This window comes from Macadamia integrifolia, unplaced genomic scaffold (assembly GCF_013358625.1).
Source record: "Macadamia integrifolia cultivar HAES 741 unplaced genomic scaffold, SCU_Mint_v3 scaffold281, whole genome shotgun sequence".
Taxonomy (NCBI): Eukaryota; Viridiplantae; Streptophyta; class Magnoliopsida; order Proteales; family Proteaceae; genus Macadamia; species Macadamia integrifolia.
This window is the reverse complement of record NW_024868978.1, coordinates 59,106-81,589: the sequence shown is the minus strand read 5'-3', so window position 1 is coordinate 81,589 and position 22,484 is coordinate 59,106. Positions and strand designations below refer to the sequence as shown.

Sequence of the window (22,484 nt, the reverse complement as noted above, 5' to 3'; positions counted from 1 at the left end):
ACTCAAGAGAGCATCCATTTCGACATCCATGGCACCCTTCCATCCAGGAATATGGAGAGCCTCAGTATGAGTACGGGGAACAAGGTTAGTAGAGAGAGATAGAGTAAGGCCATGAATAGAAGGTGGAAGGTGAGATAGACATAAACTTATCAATGGGGTAAACAGCCAAAGATTTCTATGTGCAAGAACATATACCTTTCCTTCTAGCAATTGGTAAGTCATCAGATGGAACAGAGGGAGGAGCTTCACCAGAGGAAGGTAGCGATAGAGGATGTGTAGTAGCTGGATCAATAACCTTGCCACTGGACTGTCCAAACCTCATCCTGCGTCGATAAACCTGTAAAGGAGGTGGAACAGGTGCACTGGTACTAGGGGTATCAGGAATCGGGATAAGGGATGGAATGGGAGGAGGAGAGGTAGATGACCACTCCTCAGTAGTTGAGACACCTGTGAAGAAAAGAAGGAAGTGCCTTCAAAAAAGGTCACATCAGCACTTACAAAGTTCCGATGAGTAACAGGATCATAGCACTTGTATCCTTTTTTGGTACGAGAGTAGCCCAAAAAGATACATTTAGTAGCCCATGGAGACAACTTATCCACATGCATATGAAGATTGTGAACAAAGCACACACACCCAAAAACCCGGGGAGGAAGAGGAAAACTAGGTAAAGTAGGATGTAAGATAGAGAAGGGAACCTATTTGACAGAACAGAAGAAGGCATGTGATTAATCAAATGACATGCAGTTAAAACCCCATCACTCCAAAAATGCTTAGGAACATGCATATGTATCATAATAGCTCGAGCTACTTCAAGGAGGTGCCGGTTCTTGCGCTTAGCAACCCCATTTTGCTGTGGGGTATATGCACAACTAGTCTGATGAATCATGCCATGGGCATCACAAAAGTCAAAAATATCATTTTGAGCATATTCTAAACCATTATCAGAACGAAAAATCTTAATGGAAATGTCAAACTGAGTTTTTATTTCGTTACAGAATTTTTTAAACATAGATAGAAAATCAGATCTGTCCTTTAACATGTAAAGCCATGTGAGGCGAGAATTATCATCTACAAATGTAACAAAATTGCGAAAACCAAACCTATTACTAACTCTACAAGGACCCCATACATCAGAATGAACTAAAGAAAGCAACGGACTACGAGACACTAATTGAGATGGAAAAGACACCCAGATGGTGTTTACCCAACTCACAGGCCTCACACTCTAATCTAGAGACATGTCGAAAACTGGGAAATAAAAGTTGTAATCTAGGTACTGCCAAGTGTCCTAGACGGCAGTGCCATTGGAATGGAGAGACATCCCAACAGTAGTAGCGGCAGCAGAAGTGGGAGGACAGCCACTGTTGAGGTAATACAATCCATCATTTTCACACCCTCCACCAATCGTCTTCCTCGAGTGAAGATCTTGAAAAATACAATAAGAGGGAAAGAAGGTTACTGAGCAATTGAGAGATCTAGTCAATTGACTCACAGAAAGGAGACTTAATGGAAATTGAGGTACATGTAATACAGATAATAAATGCAATGAAGAAGTAGGAGAAATAGTACCATGTCCAAGAACAGGGGTGGATGTACCATTAGCAAGAATGACAAATGTAGAACTAGTACTAGATGAGGTCTGAAAAAGTGATAACTTACCAGTCATGTGAGCATAAGCACCTGAATCAATGATCCAAGGGGTAGATGTAGTAGAAAGAAGGGCTGATGTACCTGCATGAGCAAGGGTAGCAGCAGATGTGGAGGCACCATGGGATGTACTAGAAGAAGCCTCAAGAGAGTGCAATTGCCAGAGTAACTGGTTTATGTCATCGCGCAGACTAGTAGAAGAATCTCCTGAAGAAGGTATAGGTGTAGTAGTCGCCGGAGATACAGTATCAGTACCATCATCGGACACTGCATGATTGGCTAACTGAGTTGCCCACTCTGGCTTTCCATACTTGGCCCAGCACGTCTCTATAGTATGGTTAGGTTTCCCACAGTAAGTACATTGGCGACCTGTGCGATCCGAGGATTGTCCACTAGAACCTCGACCAATAGGACCAAGTCCTCCTCCGCGACTATGCCCACGGCCACGGTTACGGTTAGCGAAGAATGCAGAATTATCTCTGGAAGGGTTATCAGATTTGGATGAGGAGGTGATGTGTTGTAGTCACGAAAAGGCATCATTCAGAGTAGGAACCGTATCACCAGCAAGTAGCTGGCCCTTCACTGCCTTAAGATCACTGTTCAAACCGGCTAAAAATTTGGAAACGAAGAACTCGTTCCGCTGAGCCTTCAACTTCTCAATATCAGTAGTCAAAGGCTGGAAGACATTAAGCTCTTCCACCATTCCCTTAAAGGCACCGTAATACTCAGAGAGGGATTTGTCAGATTGACAAAACTGGAAGAGCTTCTCATATATGTCATAAATCAGTGTCATGTTCTTCTCTTGGAAGTATGTTTCCTTCAGATCATCCCATACTCCCTTAGCTATAGAATGGAACATAACATTGGCAGCTACATCTGGTTCCATACTGTTCCACAACCAAATCAGAATCAAGGCATTCTCCTTCATCCAGTTGTCATACTTAACATCATCAGGCAAAGGAGCTTCAAAAGTTGTATAGCTCAATTTGCCTTTCGCCAACAAATACACCTTAACCGACTGAGCCCAAAGAAGATAATTCGAGTTCCCTTTGAGCTTGATAGAGGTGATCTGGACATTGATATTATCCGATGCAGACGAAGCAATAGTAGAAGAAACAGTAGAAGTAGTAGCAGGTACAGTCCCAGCCATGACAATCAAGTAGAGTGACTAGCAAGCAAGAGGATGAACGTACCCAGATAGGCAGTAATGCAATTCAGATCTGAAACTTAGCATGCAATCCAACATTCCATACCACAATTCAGATCTGAACATGTAAGCATCAATAAACTATATCGGCAACAAGCAAGTATAAGCACCAATAAGCACTATCGGCAGCAAGCACATATAGGCATCATTCAACTCATATAGGTAGGATAAACTAGATCAAAAACTCAAGAACAGCAGCCTCAAACCCGACCGCCATCATATAGGTAGGGTAGAATAAAAGGAGAGGCGGCGGCTTCAAATCATCAAGCAATCAGCCACTTACTCCAACAGTAAAGGTAAGTAGATCTTCACAAAAGGAAAATCACTCCATTAGGGATTAGATAATAGCAGTTGCAGCATTGAGTGGCTGCGCACCAAGAAGAAGAACCTCTAAATCGTAACCAGCAGATTTCTTGTTTTCGGAACCCAATTAATTTAACTACAGCAGCTCTGATACCATGTTACAATCTCAGAAGTTGTAGCTAAACCAGAAAACCAGAAACAAAGAAAGAAAAGAAGAGAGGAAGAAGATGAAGTAACAAAAGGAAGTCTCAAGAATGTAGAGCAACCTGAGATTAATTCAATGTGAATGTAATCTCAGGTTCTCTTATGAATATATTACTTTAGGTCAAGAGGAAAGATAATAAAGCCCCCCACTTACATAAGGAAAATACCAAAAACACCCAAACAACCATAACAAGGACCAAATGGTCCCTGTCGTAGGCGCTATTAATAGCACTATTCCCTATTTGGGAATAGCACTAAAATCAACATGATTGTTGCTAAGAAGGGAGTCAACCACAAGTTTGATTCTATTTGCCAAGATTTTATCTATGAACTTGTATAGGAGGTTGCAAAGGGAGATTGGCCTGAAATCTTTTATAGCACTTGCTCCTTCATTCTTTGGGATGAGGTAAAGAAATGTGTGACTAATCCCTTTGATTTGGCTAGGGTTGAAGAAGGAGCTCCTGATTGCTTTGATGATGTCCTCTTTAATAAGCTCCCAAGAGGACAAAAAAATCCCATGCTGAAGCTATTAGGACCCGGAGCTTTGCTTGCCTTATGAGAGAAGTGGACAAGTTGGCAGGTATGAACTTATTTAGAAGACCATCAGGAATGGAAGTGGGAGGAGCTAGATCCATCTTAAACAGGTTCTTGAAATAGTCAGCAGCCACATGTTTGATCTTATCCACTTTGTGAACCTGATTACCATCAGAGTAGTCACCTTGGTGATAAGAGTTTAAATTGTTCCTGACTTTCACTGATCTGTGGAAGTAAGCAGTGTTGGAGTCACCAAGCTCCAGCTAATTAATCCTGGATTTCTGTCTCATGAAGCTCTCCTCTTGGGTTAAAAGGGTGGAGAGATGAGCCACCTTAATCTTCTCTTCATTAGCCAAAGAGATGTTAAGGTGAACAGACTACAGCTGAATCTGGATAGAAGTGAGCTTGTTCCTACAATCAATAACTTGAGAAGAAATATTCCCGAAGGAGTTTTTTTTTTTTTTTTTTTAAGGTGAATAAATAATTCATTATCAAGAGAAACAAAGTTACAACCCCAGGAAAAGGGGGGGGGGAGAAAAGAACAGATAAAGCTTAGAGATGAGGGGCATTCCTAATGATGGAGCTAAGCAGCTCCCAGGAGTTTACAATATGATAATTCTTAGGGGTGGGGTTACAGGAAGAAGAGATCTGTGAGATTTTTGCCTTGACATCAAAGAAGATGGAACCCCAAATCTTATCCAAAGAGCGAGAATTGGAGGTCCATTTCTTATGATTTCTTTCATCCAAATTTGGTTGATGGTGGCGCAGAAGGAGAGTTTTCTTACAAGGTCACAAATTGATTTTCCTTGAAAAGTCATATCCATCCAAATCCATTCCATATGGAGAGGAAGGATTCTTCTGTTTTCTAGCCAGCATTTGGAAAGAACCCCTTTCCAGATGGAGTTGGAGACAGGACAGGCGAAGAAGAGGTGCTCAATATCTTCCGGCTCATTTCCACATAGAATACACATAGGGTCAATAAGGATGCCTCTGTGAATGAGAAGATATTTTGTGGGCAATGAGTTAGTGAGAAAACTCTTCAGGTCATGAAGCTTTGATAGGGAATGTGGTGCGACAACAATATGAGTTTGTGCCAAGGAGTGGTGATCTATGGGTCTTAACAAACTCCCAAGCAGCCTTGGAAGAGAAGAGCTTTGAAGCAGTCGGCAGCCAAAGGATAGTATCCTATCTTTGCCTCTGAGATGCTGGGATGAGTGGCAGGGAGTTCCAGATGTCAGCAAGTTGGGTCATGGATTGATTCATGGGGGGACCAGTTTCCCGAAGAGATAATATCTGCCACTAGACCAAACTTGGATAAACCCGAGTTCTAGATGCTTCTGGCACTAATGGTATGGTAGAGGATGCCTTTGGGGTGCCATGGGTCGAGCCAAAGAAAAGTGTTAGTTCCATCGCCAATTTGAGAGGAGATAGCTAAAGAGATAGAGGGGCAAGTATCCATGAACTTTCTCCAAACCCAAGAAGCATCCATAGGGGTTTTCACTATCCAAAAGGAGTCCGACTTAAGAAGGTTCGAGTACACCCAATCAACCCATACGGCATATACTTTCCTTCTTTGAAATAATCTTCCAAGCAAGCTTGATAATACCTGCAAGATTGACATCCCTAATCCTTCTCAACCCTAAGCATCCTTCAGCTTTAGGGAGAAATAGCAGTCCAGCTGATGGGACGAAGAAATTTGGAGCACTCACTGCCTTTCCACAGGAAAGATGCAAAAATGGATTTAAGCTTGCAGATAATGGATTCCAGAAGCCCATTGATACCCGACCAATAAATGTAGGAAGCTTTGAGCACAGATCTGATGAACTCTAGCCAGCCAACAAAGGATAGAAGCTTCCCTTTCCAGAGTTGAAGGTGCTTCCTAATGAAGTCAAGCATAGAAGCGCAGTGATTAGCAAAGAGCCTGGCCAGAATAAGGGGGGCCCAAGGTACTTCACCGGGAGATGGCCCAAACTGAAACCAGTTTGAAGAAGCAGGGATGCATTGTCTGAGTCCGAGATCCCAGCTAAGAATATGAGGGACTTGGCCGGATTAATACGAAGACCAGACAAGGCTACAAATTGGTTTAAGCAAATCATGATGCTCTAAAGAGGAAGGATTAGCTTTGGCGAATATCATCATGTCATCAGCAAAGGCGAGGTGAGTAAGCTTAAAGTATTCCAAGCTCTGAGGGCAGCTTTGATGTTCCTCAACTTCTTGGCCAAGACTAAAAGAGGAGTGGTGAAGGCTTAGACAGGCTTTAACCAAGCTTCCTTAACAATGGTGGGGAAGTCAGGGTGGGAGATCCACATGTCATAGAATTTGAAGGGTTTAGGACCGAAAGAAGTATAAGTTTGGATTAGGAGGGAGATGGAGCTATGATCTAAGGAGTCTGGGGCTTCAAAGGAGGCATGAGGGGGAAGGAAAGGCCGTGAGTCATGCTTCATTGACAACAATTCTGTCTAATTTGCAGGTAATGCGGGTCTGGCCCGATCTTTTATTATTCCAAGAGTAATTCATTCCAGACCATCTAAGGTCTTCAACAACAATGTCTTCAATGTAGGTATTAAAAGCCTCAACATTAGCCATGTCCGAAGGACCTCCACCCTGCTTCTTATGGCTGAATCTGATGACATTAAAATCACCACATATACCCCATGGTTGAGAGCCAGTTTGGCTTGCAATCAGTCTAAGGTCATTCCAAAGGTTGCCTCTGTCTTCCAATCTGTTGGAGGCATAAATAGAGGTGAGGAAAAAATTGGAGCTGTAGCAATGTCAGAGATGGAAAGTGGAGGTATTGGGAGGAGGAGGAAATGGGAGTAACACTGAACTTTGTATCCCACAAGAAGCAGATGTGACCATTAGGGTGGGGAGGTATGGTTGGACAGAATTGACCAGCCAAGAGCAATGGTGGAAACGACATTGGTCAAGTTGGATTCTTTGACATGGGTTTCTAGTAGGCAACAAAAGAACGATCTGAATTCTTTAATGAGGAGACGCACAATCACATGTTTGGAAGGGCAATTGAGTCCCCTGGAGTTCCACACAATGCCTTACGACTTCAGTTACAAATGGGGGAGGGTAGCAAATGCTCTAGAGAGGCGGAGCCATTGGATTCTGCAATAGGCCGGGATATGCTTCTTCAGTGATAGGCCCGAGGAGCACTGGAGGGGGTAAGGATAGAGTGGGTTGGGAGGCAGGGTGCATGGAAGAATTAGCAACAGGCTTCCGCTTGGATTTTTTTAAGAGTACACTTGGGATTGGCTTTAACAGACATGGAGGTGTAGTCGGGTGAAGCAGATGAAATGTTTTGGCGGGTCAAGGGCTGGTCCAGATTTGAGTCCAAAACATGATGGGCAAGGATCAAGAAATGGGTAGAGGGGTTTTGGGCCTGGGAAGAGGATGGAGGCCCATATTGGCTGGTCAAAATAGTGGTTTTGGAGATGGGTCCAGCTAGGTTGGAGTGGTCCAAGAGGTCCGGCCCATGAGTTTGGCCCAAGAGATCAGGCCCAGAAGAAGCAGTCTTAGTAGAAGGCCCACAATCTATCGCTGAGAGGACTAAAATGGTGTTGTCAGAGGCACGTGCCACCTCCATGTTGATAAGAGGGGTAGCGTCTAGTGCCTTTGATAAAGTGGGAGATGAGATACAACTCAGAGTGTTTGTCGCTACTGGTTTCATCACTGGAGAGGTGGACTTCGAGGCGCGAGATACCGAGGATGACTGTCCCCGTCAGAGGCCGAGGTGCCACCGTCGGTTAGAGAGCCAGAGTAGTCTGACAAAGAATCGCTAGGTAGGTTTCCATCGGAACTTTCCTTAGAAATTTTTGTGGAGTTGTTAGAAGCAGATCCAGCATGGCTTGCCGAAGATGGGTCTTGAATGTCATCATCAACAGAACCAACAAGTAAATTTTGGGCTTCGATGCTTCCAGAGTCTTCGCCCAGAGGAGCAAATCGGTTTTGTCCAATAAGGGCTTCCCTTTGTCCAGAGGGTCTCCGGCGGAGGATGTTGCATGGGGAATCCTAACCTGCTTTGAGGGATTGTTTCTTCGATTCCTTCCACTGCCTATGGCCGGCGACCACCTTCTAACATTAGAGATCTGTTGTGGTGGATAAAGGGGCCAGCAGAGTCAACCTACAAACCGCCATTGGAATCTCTGATAAGCGACTTCAAAGAGAAAGAGGCAGTGTTATGACCAAAGACTTTGCAATCAAGGCATTGAGGGGGCTTCCAATCATAATGGATAGATTGTTGGAAGGAAAATCGTCCCCGTCTTGAATGGAGATGAAAGGGGAGAGCATCCGCAGCAGTGAACACACAAATTCTTGCAAACGCAAGACGGTCTTTGCTTTTGGTTTAGGCATCAAAGCAAATGGGGGTTCCCAAGACCGAACCGACAGCCCTAAGACCTTCAGAGCACCAAAAGTGCAATGGGAGCCTAGGAAGGGAGACCCAAAGGGGAATGGTGGACAAGTCTGTCCTATTGAGCAACATGTGACGATGCCAAGGCCTCAAAAAAATGGAGACCTTCCAACAAGCTAGGGGCCTCCTTCCAAACATCTCATCTTATCTTGTTCCTCAGAGAATCGGAAAAGGAAGAAACCATGGTCAAGGAGGAAGGTATCGACCGTGCCCACAGGTCGCCATTGTTTCAGGAGGGACATCTTAACAAGATGGAAGGGAGGGCGTTTCCCCAAGAAGTGTCGACCAAGGGAGTTTTTCCATTGGGAAGCCTCAAAGTCGAGGAGTCCTTTGGGGCAGACCGTAGTGATGGAGTCGCCGACAATGGTGAGAGGGACAATGTGGAGAGGAAGGCTTTTAGCTGGTGGGAAATTGAATGCTTGAATTGGGAGTTCTAAGGAACTCCCAGAGGGGAAGGTATTGGAAAAGGGGTGGTAGATGGGGACGAGGAAGGAGCCGTAGAGGTGGGGATGACAAAGATAGCCAGAGAGGGGGAAGCCCCAGCCAGGGGGTAGCGATTGAGGCCGTCCGGCGGGGATCTTCAACTAAGCCCCAGACATGGCCTCGTCAGACATAGCCCCAGCTAGGGGGGTAGCCATTTTCCTTGGTTATTGTTAAAAACATGAACGTGAACGGCAGGATGGCGAAAGCAGCTAAAAACTTTAATGCCTCATAAATTAGGATTTAATGTCCACATATAGCTTAGATATTCGAGTCTAAAGAATTCAAAAGAAATTTGAATGACAAAAGTTGGAAGAGATTAAGAACCAGAAGAACTAGTTAAACAAAGTAAGATTCGAGGAAGAGGAGCTCACTACTTGATGCACTCTCGAGTGCCAACGCTAATAGCGGAACTTGAGCTTCATTTTGGGCGATTTTTAAGGGGATTGAGAGGGCTCAGGGCCTCAAGCTCAAGAGCCGCATTTTTCCCCCTTTAGAAAGAGTATCAAGGCATTGAGGGGGCTTCCAATCGTAATGGACCTCATCCATATTGTCATGGTTGGATGTGAATATAGAGTTTGAAGTTATGATCTTGTTGAATTGTTGTATGGGTGATAACATGCACATACAAATATTGCTTATTTTTAGCTTCATCAAGATTTGATTGCTCTGCAAGGTTATCCTGTAATTAATGTGGGACAAAGGCAGAAAGGTTGTAGAGATTAATAGTCTGATCAATTGGAGAAAATCATTGGAGGATTTCTCTGACAGTGATGGTAGATTAAGGCCAAAAGAAGTACAGATCAATGTTAAAGGGTATAAGTTCAAGTTGCTGCAGTTCAAGGATGTTATAAGAAGTTTAGTCTAAGAAGCAGCTTGTGATGATCATATCACTCTCATATTTCTCCCTTGCACCTTGGGTCATCAGCAATAGTGTTGTTAAACAATTGCAGGTTGCAAGCGTCGTCCCAAATCAACTACAACGGTCCCAATTGAACCTTTATTACCGCCCTGTACTTCATTAGAACCTTTGTCTAGGGGTTCTTCCCCTCCTAACTTGCAGTTGCTCTCCGTAAAGTTATTCGAACTTGTACTCAAAGTCTAATATTGTTTATCCTATGTCTAAATTGTTACTATGTCTCATCTTCCAATTTTACTTCACAAATTTTCTTTGTCTTTGTCTACTGTGTCTATGCCTATAAAGTACCAAGAAGCATTATCCCTTCCTTGTTGGAAAAATGCATTGAATGTAAAATTGGATGCCTTATTGGCTTATCAAACATGCTCTTTACTAACTTACCACCAGGAAAGGTGCTTGTGTGGTGTCATTGGGTGTACATTGTTAAATACGTACCAGATAGTTCAATTGAACCATTAAAAGCCTTGGTTGCCAAAGGATACACACAGACATATGGCATCGACTATTTTAAGACTCTGTCCAAAGGCTCGTCTTAATTCGGTCCTTTATCTCCTTATCTGTCAATCTTGATTGGCCTTTTTGTTGTAATAATGGGTTTTATGGGTATTCTAGAGTCTTACCCAACAGTTCCTTGAGTCCATTAAGTTTACGATCTTGTGTAATATTCTAGAATATTCCTTTTTCTTCAATATAAAGAGGGCTGGTCTCTGTGAGACATAAGCTCAATTTCCTTAATTCAACATGGTATCAGAGCCATTAAACCCTAAACCTTTTCTTTCCTCATCATTCTAACCAAACCGTAGCCCTCTAGACCTCTCCCACAGCTAGCGATCAGCATCTCCTACCACCGTTGCCTGCACCCCTAGCCGCCGACAGCATCTCCTACCTCCGCCAGTGCCCTCCACCTACGCCTCCAATGCCGTCTCCTCTAGCCTCTCTCATTGCTAGCTCCTCTAGCCTCTCTCGTTGCTAGCGCCTTCAGCCACCACGGCCGCTAGCTTCTGGCGCTTCCTTTGGGCACCATATCTTCTTCCCTCGATGGTTGAATGTGATCTTTCCCGCCGATGTTGTTAATTCTGTTATCTCTATGTGAGATGATGTACCATAGATCTGTTCTCTAGTTGTTGAAGACTATGGTGCTATTTTAGGGACATTATCTGAAACCCTTTGTGTTCTAATCAGCAGCCATATTTGAGGTTACAACATCTTTTGGGTCTGACAGGGCTTTTTCATCTATCCCTACCATCCTCCCTAGCTCCATCAAACTAGATGGGAGCAACCATAGTTTAGAGTATTGGTACGTATTGTACTGTATCGGCCAATACGTATTCGTATTGGCCCTTACCGATACGATACTACTGCTACGATACATGGAATGTTTAAAACCCTTTTGTATCAATATGTATCCTACGATACATACCAATACACACCGATACAATACGTGTCGATACTCCATGGAAAATTAAAGTGAAATATATATTTCGGTATGTATCAGTGCGCATCGGTATGTATCGACTGATACATACCAATATAGTACGATACATACTGATACGGTGCTACGGTCATATAATGGGCAAGATGGATCATTTTTCAAAAAAACACGATCTTTTGAGGGGTTTTTGTTTTAAAGTTGCTGCCACCCATTTTTTTTCTCTAACTAAAGTGGAAATCAAGGTTGGGAACAAGGATTTTACATTTATGGAACAACTACAAACCTTAGATTCTTAGTGCGATACTCTCAATTTAGTGTTTATACATAATACATGTTATATATAGCTTTTTTTTTAACTATTTTTTATGCAAAAGTGTGTAAAAAGTGTTTCCTATCCATTTATGTGTGTATCTTTAGCGTATCTCTAATACAATACGATACCCTCCATTACGTATCTTAATTTTGGCCAACCGATACCGATACTTTAATCCTTAGGCACAACTACCTATTGTGGTCTCGTTCCTGCTACTTGGCTATTGGTACTCGTGGCTTGTCAGGTTATATTACTGGCGCTACAAAGAAGCCTACTATTACTGATAAAATCCAAGTCAAATGGGAGACAAAGAACTTTCTCGTGATGTCCTACCATTGCCAAGGACACCTATTCCAAGGTTGGTAATGATACCAATGTTACAAGTTGAGGAAACAGACCCATTACACTAAATAGAAGTAACTTTCTCTCTCCTAATATTATTCTATCCTCAAAGGTGTATAGCAAGAGTTAGAATTCTATGATGATACTACTCTTAAATGCGAAACTATCATTGTTATTATTGCAAAAAAAAAGAAGATAAGATTCGTGTGTATGTGTTTTATGCTGGCCTCAATGCCGAGTTTGATCAAACTCAAGCACAAATTTTTAGTAAGGATTCTTTCCCACCCTAGAACAAGCTTATGCCCTTGTTCAAACTGAGGACACTCGTCGTACTGCTATGCTTTCACCTATTACACAAGATCGCTTTGCTCTCTACTCTGGTTCTGGGAATCAAACAAGGGAAGTTCCACCTAGAACCATAGAGAAGGAGGCTGTCAAGTGTGATTACTATGGAAAGGCCGTCACACCAGGGATACATGTGAGAAGTTACATGGTAAACCAACCAACACCTATAGTTCCAATTCTATCATGAATCAGGCTTCTGATGGCACTCCCACGTATCCTTTGTCTCCAATTAAATACTACAGAGCTTACGCCAACTGATGACCAAGCTTGATACTGCTTCCTCCTCTGCAACTTCAGCTACTTTTCTACTAACTATTTATGATCCTGCTTCATACATAGGTATTCCATTTGGTGGCCATTGTGCATCAATTGAATCCCCTTCTTGGATTATCTATTCAAGGGCCATTGACCATATGACAGGGTCTCCTAACTCCTAAGCACCTTCAATGCTTACTCTCCTCTATCAGGTTGCCAAAAAGTATGGGTGGCAGATGAGTCTCTTTCCCTTATTTTTGGAAAGGGTTCCATCTCTCCCAAATCATTATTATCCTTATCTTTTGTTTTACATGTCCCAAAATTTACTACTAATCTTCCTTCCATTAGTAGCATTACAAGGGACCTAAATTGCAAAGTAATAGTCTTTCCTACCCATTGTCTTTTTTAGGTCTTGGTAACAAATCATACGATTGGCAGTGGTAAAGTGGTGTATGGGTTATATTTGCTTGATCGGTCTCCTATTGCATTGACCTCCTAGAACACAGTTCCAGCTGCATCTACTTTTTCCTTACATAGTCTCTACCAGTGGTATCATCGCTTGGGTCACCCACCATTAGGAATTTTAGCAAAGTTATTTCTAGATTTATTTCGAAAGTGTATCCAAACAATTTGTTTTGTGATGCGTGTGTTTTTTCCAAGCAAAGTAAATCTATTTATCCTATTTCAGATAATAGATGTTTAATTCCATTTACATTGATTCATTCTGATGTGTGGGGACCAACCCACCGTGTATTACTGGACATCGTTGGTTTGTGACCTTTGTTGACTGCTTTAATCGTACTACCTGAGTGTATCTACTGTGTCAGAAGAGCAATGTTTTTTCTTGTTTTAAACAGTTTTATAAGATGGTTCAGACTCAATTTGATGCTAAGGTTCAGATACTCCGGTCTAACAATAGCACTGAGTACACTAATGGAGAGTTTCAGATGTATTTAGCTGATCAGGCCATTTGCATCAACCTAGTTGTGTGGGCACGGCTGCTTAGAATGGAGTCACGGAGAGGAAGAATCGCCACCTATTGGAGGTGGCTCAGTGCCTAATGTTTGAGACAAATGTCCCACCACAATATTGGAGTGATGTTGTGTTGTCTACATCTTATCTAATAAATCGCCTGCCATCTCAGGTAGGGATCTCGTTGCCCTGTTGAGGTCCTAACGGTTTTTGCTTCCTTTGTTGTGCCTCCCAAGTGTTTGGGTGTGTTGCCTTTGCAGGAAACCATCAACAACATGGGGAGTTTGACTCTAGGGGTCTTCATTGCATCTTCCTTGGGTATTCTCCCACTCAAAAGGGGTACTGCTGTTACCATCCTCCCACGAGGAAGTATTATTTGACAATGGATGTGGTGTTCCATAAATCCGCTGCCTACTATTCTGCACTTCTTTTGGGGTTGTTGCCTAGAGTGGAAGATGTGCCACTAATTGTTCCATTAGAAGTGGAAGTAGTAAATGATGTGTACTTGGAAGAAGGGGTCACAAGTCAAGAACAACAGGGACCCATTTCTGCCCAAGGGAGGCGGAGCCCATTTCCGCCCAGGGTGAGTAGCAAATCCACTCAAGTGTTTGAGCATCGTTGTCGTAAGCAAACCCATCCTACCATCATTGCACTAAGCCAGTCATATGCTCCAGAACCAAGCCCAGTGCTGGTAAGTCCCTTCCTAATGATCCATCCCCTGATTTATCTATAGTTGTTTGTAAATCTCAACGGGAATGTACTAAACATCCTATTTCTAATTTTGTCTCCTATAAGCGATTGTCTCCTTTCTATTCCTTTTTCCCCCTTGTCTATTTCTATTCCCCATAACTCGTAGGATGCCCTTGTTGATCCGAAGTGGAAAGAAGCAATACATAAGGAAATGAGGGCACTTGAGAAGAACAAAACATGGGAGTTTGTTCACCTTCCTCCAAGGAAGAAAATAGTTGGTTGCAAATGGATCTTCATTGTGAAGCAATCTGCAGATGGATCTGTGGATAGGTACAAGGCTCGACTGGTTGCAAAAGGGTTCACTCAGAAATATGGCATAGATTATCAGGAAACTTTTGCACCAGTTATAACACCCCAATTCCGGGTGGGGGAAGGGGCATCGCCCACCCAAGCATCGACCCTTAAGGACACATATATTCATATAACAAACTAACAAAATCCCAAATCACACAAACATAGTGGAAGTATTATATTACAAACCATTTACGTACATTGATGGCTACAAGTATTACTAATTTGTACATAACAAAAAGATTTAATTCATGCAACTATTCAGTCAGATACTAAAATATACGACTGTTCCGGCATCCATTATACTGTTCACACAGACAAAAACTGACAGTCTTGAAAATAGATCCCAAAGATTCTAATATCCTAATTATGATTCTCAACGCTCAACTCCTGGAGTAGTGAATACTTCCTCTCCACTCTCTTCATCTGTAAAATATCAACTTATATGGTGTGAGCTTACACTCAATGAGGTATACATGATCTTATACACATAAGCATTCAAAAGAACGATAAATGGAATAGAGAAATAAATGACAAATCATAGAAGTTCTTTCCTTAATTAGGTCGGGTCCTGTCCATTAAGTGAACTACCAAAGTGCACCAACTGTTGACAATGGTAGTCGACTTCATACATTCCCAAAATTGAAGCCCAACATAATAGATGCGCTCTACTTCCATGTGTCCAGACACCGTAGCCTTGGGAAAGGACCCCTCGTCTATATAAGCATCATAATAGACGCGCTCTACTCCCATGTGTCTAGGCACCGTAGCCCTGGGGGAGGATCCCTTGTCCATATAAACATCATAATAGACGCGCTCTACTCCCATGTGTCTATGCACCGTAGCCCTGGGAGGACCCCTCATCTATTCTTTTTCTCTTTTAAGACCCTCATCCAGTACATAACCCCCTACTAGATAGGGGTGGTAGCCACTGAGGTATTTAACACAATTTCATTAACCATGTATACACACTTTTCTTCTTTTACATTTACTTTCTTTCTTTCTCTTTCTTTTTGTTTTCATACTTTACTCACACATAACATGATATATGAAATCATATCATTACATTAATTATCTCAAAGCTCATAACAGATTTGTTGCAGAGTCATTAGTCATAAGCATAACATCACTTTACACAAGCACTTCAAAATACATTGCTTTATCTGTCATATACTGTTGTAGTAAGCATTGCATTTAATAGAAACTTGATAACATATTTGCTGTCACTAATAAAATCATACAAGTCATTCATTTCCATCATATAGCATACATAATATAATTAAGTAAATGGTCATGATTTCCCTTATCTTCTTCTAACTCCAGAACTCAGCAAAAACAGCCCATAGACTCAATTGGTTGAGTCTAAGTTTAACTTAGGCTAAAACACTAATCCATTAGCTAACTACTAATCTATCAACCAAGCAAATCCAGCCCATGGCCACCAATACCTTCCAACCATGTGGCTGTCCCAAACTCACCACCACCTACTTAAGCATGCACATGGTGGCTGCCTCTGAAGCCACCATGTAATCCACATATGTGCTTAGTCAAACCAAGTCAATAGACATCTCCTCCTAACCATGTGGCTGTCCCAACCTTGCTACCACCTACTTAAGCATGCATATGATGGCTGCCTCTAAAGCCACCATATTATCAACTTGTATGCTGTCAAACCGAGTCTAGCCACCTCCTCCTTCTAACCATGTGGGCTATCCCAACCTTGCTACCACCTACTTAAGCATGCACATGGTGGCTATGCCATGTTGCCACACTTGGCCCAATAGGGTGCTGCCACCCATAACCCTGTTAATTCCTAATCACTCCATATTTTAATTAATGATTATTAGCCTTAACTGATTATGATTTACCACTAATCATGCCACCTCATGCTTCACTATTCACTTAAATACATTAATCCAAATAAATAACATAAACTCAGTTAAATTATTATAAAATCATATAAATAACAATAGAATAGATAATGTCTTACATTATAATAATTTAATAATCATGACATATAAGTGGAATATTACACTAGTGGCCAAGATGGACACTGTGAGGGTTATCAAATCATGTGCTGTCAACTGTGGCTGGGATCTACAACAACTCGATGTGAAGAATGCCTTTCTTCACGGTGAGTTGGAAGATGAGGTATATATAGATGTTCCTGATGGTTTTTCCATGCAGCAGACTCAGGGCAAGGTGTGCAAGTTAAAACAGGCATTATGTGGGTTGAAGCAATCCCCACGAGCCTGGTTTGGCCGGTTCCATGGGGCGATGATTGTCATAGGCTACAAACTGAGTAATGCTGATCATACTCTATTCATCAAGAAGTCAGGGGAGCACATTACTATTCTTATAGAATATGTGGATGACATAGTGATTACTGGCAATGACACACTCAAAATTGCTCATCTCAAAGCTTATTTGGGAACTGAGTTCGAGATCAAGGACTTGGGGAAGCTCAAATATTTTTTAGGTATTGATTCAGCTCAAGCTATCTTGCTATCTCAGAGAAAGTATACTCTTGACCTTCACTCTAAAATATGGTTACTTTGATGTAAGGCTGTTAATACCCCATTAGAGCCTAATTCACACCTCAAGGAGAAAGATGGAGAACCAGTGGACAAGGGCAGCTTGCTATCAAAGGATAGTCGGTTGTCTCATCTTCATATCACATTATTGCCCTGATAATGCATTTGTAGTTAGCCTGGTGGTGAGCCAATATATGCATGATCCACACTCCACTCATTTAGAGGTTGCATACCGCATCTTGAGATACCTAAAGTTAGCACCAGGACAAGGTTTCCTATTCTCTCCTCATTGCCATTTGCGTGTGGAGGCATTCACTAATGCCGATTGGGACTGGCTGTCCTGGTGATAGGAGATCTACTTCTGGATATTGTAACATGGCAGGAGGTAATCTTGTTACAGGAAGGATATTGAGATACCTGAAGTTAGCGCCAGGACAAGGTTTCCTATTCTCTCCTCATGGCCATTTGCGTGTGGAGGCATTCACTGATGCCTATTGGGCTGGGTGTCCTGGTGATAGGAGATCTACTTCTGGATATTGTACCATGGTAGGAGGTAATCTTGTTACTTGACGGAGCAAGAAGCAAGCAATGGTTGCAAGATCTAGTGTTGATGCTGAGTTTGAGCCATGGCTCAAGGTATTTGTGAACTACAATGGACTTAAGGTCTTCTTCAGAATTTGTGTTTTTATCAATTTACCTATGCGACTTTATTGTGACAACAAGTCTGCGATTAGCATAGCTCACAATCCAGTTCAATATAACCACACGAAGCATGTAGAGATTGATTACCACTTCATCGAAGAGAAGCTGGAGTGGGGTGTCATACGTATTTTGTTTGTGCCTTTTGAGGCTCAGTTTGCTGATATTTTTACTAAGAGTCTCAATAGTAAGTTGTTTAGTCCTATCATTAGCAAGTTGAGCATGTTCGATATGTATGCACCAATTTGAAGGGTAGTGTTGTAATAATGGTTTTTATGGGTATTATAGAGTCCTACCAAACAGGTCATTGAGGCCATTAGAGTTGTGGTCTTGTAATATTCTAGAATATCCCTTTTTCTCCATTATAAATAAAGAGGACTGGTCTCTTTGAGACATAAGCTCAATTTCCCCAATTCAACACTTTTTTTCAGCTTTTTATATCAAAAATTCCTTTCTTTATGGTGATCTTGAGGAAGTGGTATATATAGAGCAACCTTCAGGGTATGTTTCTTAGGGAGAGAATGTGTCCAAAGTATGTCTTCTTCAAAGGGCTATTTATAGGTTGAAATAATCTCCTTTGCTTGGTTTGATAGGTTCAGTAAAGTTATTGTTGGTTATGGGTTCACTAAGTGCTTCTTTGATCACCCTGTATTTATTCATCGCCATGGGGGCTAAGGTTATCATTCTTGTTGTGTACATTGATGATATTATCATTTCTGGTAATGACTCTTTGGGCATTGAAGATGTCAAGGCATAGGATTTTCATATGGACTTTGGGATGCTTAGGTACTTCTTGGGAATTCAAGTTGTTTGTTGCAACAAGGGTATCAGTTTATTTTTAGAGGAAGTATGTGCTTGATCTTCTATCCGAGACTAGCATATATGGGCTATAGGCTTATTGATATCCCTATAAATCCTAATTTGAAACTTGGGGGGTGGGGTGTGATGACAATGATTTTGTGGATAAACATTAGTACAAAAGGTTGGTTGGGAAACTTATTTATCTGATTGTTACTCGTCCCACTATTTTCTTTGCTGTTGAGTTATTAGTCAATTTATGGAGAATCCTAGACAGGTTCATTGGGATGTTGCTTACCGCATTTTTAGATACCTTAAAGTTGCTCCTAGGAAAGATCTTGTTTATTGACGTCATGATCACACTGATATTATGGGTTACTATGATGGTGATCAAGTTGGTGCTACTGATGATCGCAGATCTACTACTCCATACTGCACATTTGTTGGTGATAAACTTGTGACTTGAAAGAGTAAGAAGTAGACTGTTGTGGCTCGATCGAGTGCAGAGGCGGAGTATAGAGCTATGGCACATACTGCAGCAGAACTGATGTGGTTAAAATCTCTCATTCAAGAATTGCGGTTTTCATTTGCTAAACTAATGAAGATGCATTGTGATAATCAAGCTGCGTTTTTTATTTCTAGAAATCTGGTGTTCCATGATAGAACTAAGCATACCGGGGTCAACTGTCATTTTCTGAGGAATGTGATTATGCAGAAGCTGATTTCGACTCCATGTGTCAACTCAAGCGATCAACTTGACAATATGTTCACTAAGGTGTTGTTCCAGCCTGTGTTTCTTAGTAGGATTCCTACTAAGATTTGGTAACTGGTCAATATAAGGGGAAGAGCTAGTTCTCATAGAGTTGATTCTCATAGAGTTATCAACTCTATTGTGTTGTTTCTCGCGCGCACTCTAAGTTTCTCCTCTCTTCCCTTCAATTCTTCTCTTCATTGCTGATCTTGTAAGCTTTGATATTATTAGTTTATTACGGCACCAACACGTGGCATAGAGGGTCCAATGCATAAGGGCACAACAAGACACTCCTCCACACCTACCAGGGATCGAACACCCAACCACTCGCGATGGGTTCTAAATCATCTAAGTGTCAGGGTTCAGAAATCCCCCAGTCCGAATGTCAGAGAAGGTACCAAAACCAAATTTCAAGAGTAATCAAGTATCAGAAAATTAATGAGTCTGATCCAGTCAATATTCAGGTCGAGTATCCTAATCAGACAACAGAAAAGAAAATAAAATTTAAAATATATTCAATGGCATGATTTGTAAATATGATGGCTTACCACTTGAAGTAGGAAGCTGAAACTCAGAAGGGAAACCAGAACTAGATTGCAGGATTTTGGCAAGTTCACACTAATTCAGGAACTAGGCTAGCTGATTGGTTAAATGGTAAATAAAAAGCATAACAGTTAATTGAATTCAGAACTAGGCTAGCTGATTGGTTAAATGGTAAATAAAAGCGTTATAACAATTAACTGAATTCAAGAATTAGAAATTAATGTTCAAAACTAGGAATTTGAAAATCTTACTTGATGAAGGATTGCTCAATTCAATAGCAAAATCTGATTAGACCTGAACAAGAATCACAGGGATTGTTTATCAACAGATCCAGACAGGTATTCTAAAGTCAGATTGGACGAATCAGGTCTGGATTCAGAGATTTTGAAGAAACATAGTTCAAACAGGATTCCTTAAATCGATTAGAACATTCATTTTTAACCCAGCAAAACTAGAACAGAAATCTGATAAGCAGGAAAGTAAGCCAAAATAACAATGAACAGATTTCATGTACTTTAAGAATATCAGTAAGGTGAGCTGAGATTAAGAAAAGAACGAGAATAATGCTTCTGCAGGCTATGAAGTGCACAGATACTGACCTGATAATTGAGAAGAACCAGATAAGAAAGAAGAAATTAAAAAAAGGGATATGTAACCAGGAATCACAACTGATAGGGCTGAAGCCAAACTGTTTCAAATCATGATGGATGCTGAACAGTCTTACATCTTATTTATAATACTAACTTTGGACTATTTCCTGATTGGTTGAGGAAAAAAAAAATTAAAACTATGAAGAAAACCTCTTGACCTTCCTACTTGGAGGAGTTAAAACTAACTAGGACCCTTGATAATAAATAAACAACCTATGCTAATAAGGTAATATTCTCCCTCTACAAGTTGTGAACTTGTGATTAGGTGTTCTAATCAAGTCCAAACATTGACAAGAGGCGACACAATCTGACCAGGAAACTATTCCCAATCTCAGCTCAAAAGAAAGAGTCCTAGTACAATATTAAAACTGAAGCTAAAACTGAACCAAAACAGACAACTGCAGGGGTTGGTTGAACCTGGAAACTGGTTCGAACCAAACCAAACCCCCTGTGCCACAGGATTTAGAAAAACCCTGTTTCTCTTGCTGCCTCAGGCTTTCTTATTTTTCTTTTGCTGGAAACCTGCATCATCCTGGCTCTTGTACCATGATACAGCTGCTATCTCAAAATCTCAATCTGTTAGGAAGAGCACATAACAATGTATATCAACACCCCTCCACACGTGCAGGCCTACGCACACACGGCTAAGCGTGTGACCCCAACACGTGACATAAGGAATACAAGGTGCAGGTGCACAACAATACGCTTCCCTGCACATTCCAGGGGGATCAAACACCCTACTTCCTGGCTCTGATATCATGTTACAACTTCTTATCCCAAATGCTCAAGCTATTAGGAAGGGCATACAACAATGTATACCAATGTTACCCATGAGAAATATTGGGCTTTTGCTTTTTGGATTGGCCAAATCCGTATTTGGTTAGTCCTGTATATACTAATTTGGATCTGTACTGCCCAAGAACAATCTGAGTTCATGGTAGCATCTTAGATCCTTGTTTCTTATGATCCTTTACCCATTCTATGGAAATGTATGTGCTACCACCAATCTTGCATTACACTGATAATATGGTTGTGGCCAACAGAGCATAATGTCTTGCTAATGACGTCACAGCATGTCACAGCTAAGAATTACACCCAGTAATAAGACATCCATGTTTGAAAATCCCAAAACTTGGCTGGACTTCGAAGTCAGTTTGGCAAGTCAACGGAGAATAATCAGAAATTCAGAATTCAAAATATATGCTTTTATTTATAGTTGCAGTGTTGATAAAAATGTAGAAGAAATATGTTAACAACTTGACATATAAGGAATTTATGGTAGCCATTGTGAGTGAACTCCATTGACAGTGATTTATTTATTATCTGGACAAAATCAGTGGAGCACAACAAATTGAACCTGTTGATGGGATAAGCTGAACTGCCTTGTCGTGATTGAGTTTTCACTTGATGAGATTTAGAAGGTAAAGGAGAGGATGAAACTTTATCTCTCCTTAACTTTCTGATCATTTCTTCTCAGTAACCTACATATGCATGCTGATCTGGTTCATTTTGGGGGCATCAATTTATCAACCATCTATCAGGAAAAAATATTTTTTCCAGCCTCCATCAATAACAATAATGCATAATTTGGTCAGAATATTTTGGTTGTTAGAATGCAATTTCTTTATTTCAATCTTCATATTGTGATTGTACAAGGGATTCTCAGCATTAATGATTTCCTCGATTTCCATAACCATGAGATCATTCAAAGAAGCTTAAACCGACCATACTATTCTATCTTGTTTCCATCTCCTACATTAGAGTGTCAGTTGCTTTTGTAGTCTGGAAAGTTCTTTTTAAGCTTGTTAAAGTTTATTAGGATAGGATTTAGTAATCTTAGGTCTTGTGCCCTAACAGATTTAACAAGTTGTTGATTTCCCTTATCAAGGAACTCTTTCTGTTCTCAAATTGGTGTTAGGACACTAGTTCTTGTTCATTTATTTAAGTTTTTTGTTTCAGCAGAATCAATATCCTTGCATTTGATTGTTTTTCATCAACAGAAGACATAGTTCTGCACACCTGCAAGGCTGCAACTACCCATGTACATATTATTAGAACCTTAGGAGAATAGAAGTTTTACCAATTAAATCATTTTGA

At 41.2% G+C, this 22,484-nt stretch overlaps 1 protein-coding gene across 2 annotated transcripts in view; it reads left to right on the top strand.

The window, feature by feature from the left end:
- Positions 1-22,484, top strand: part of LOC122067282 — a 132,809-nt gene that overhangs the window by 93,000 nt on the left and 17,325 nt on the right. The window lies entirely within an intron of this gene.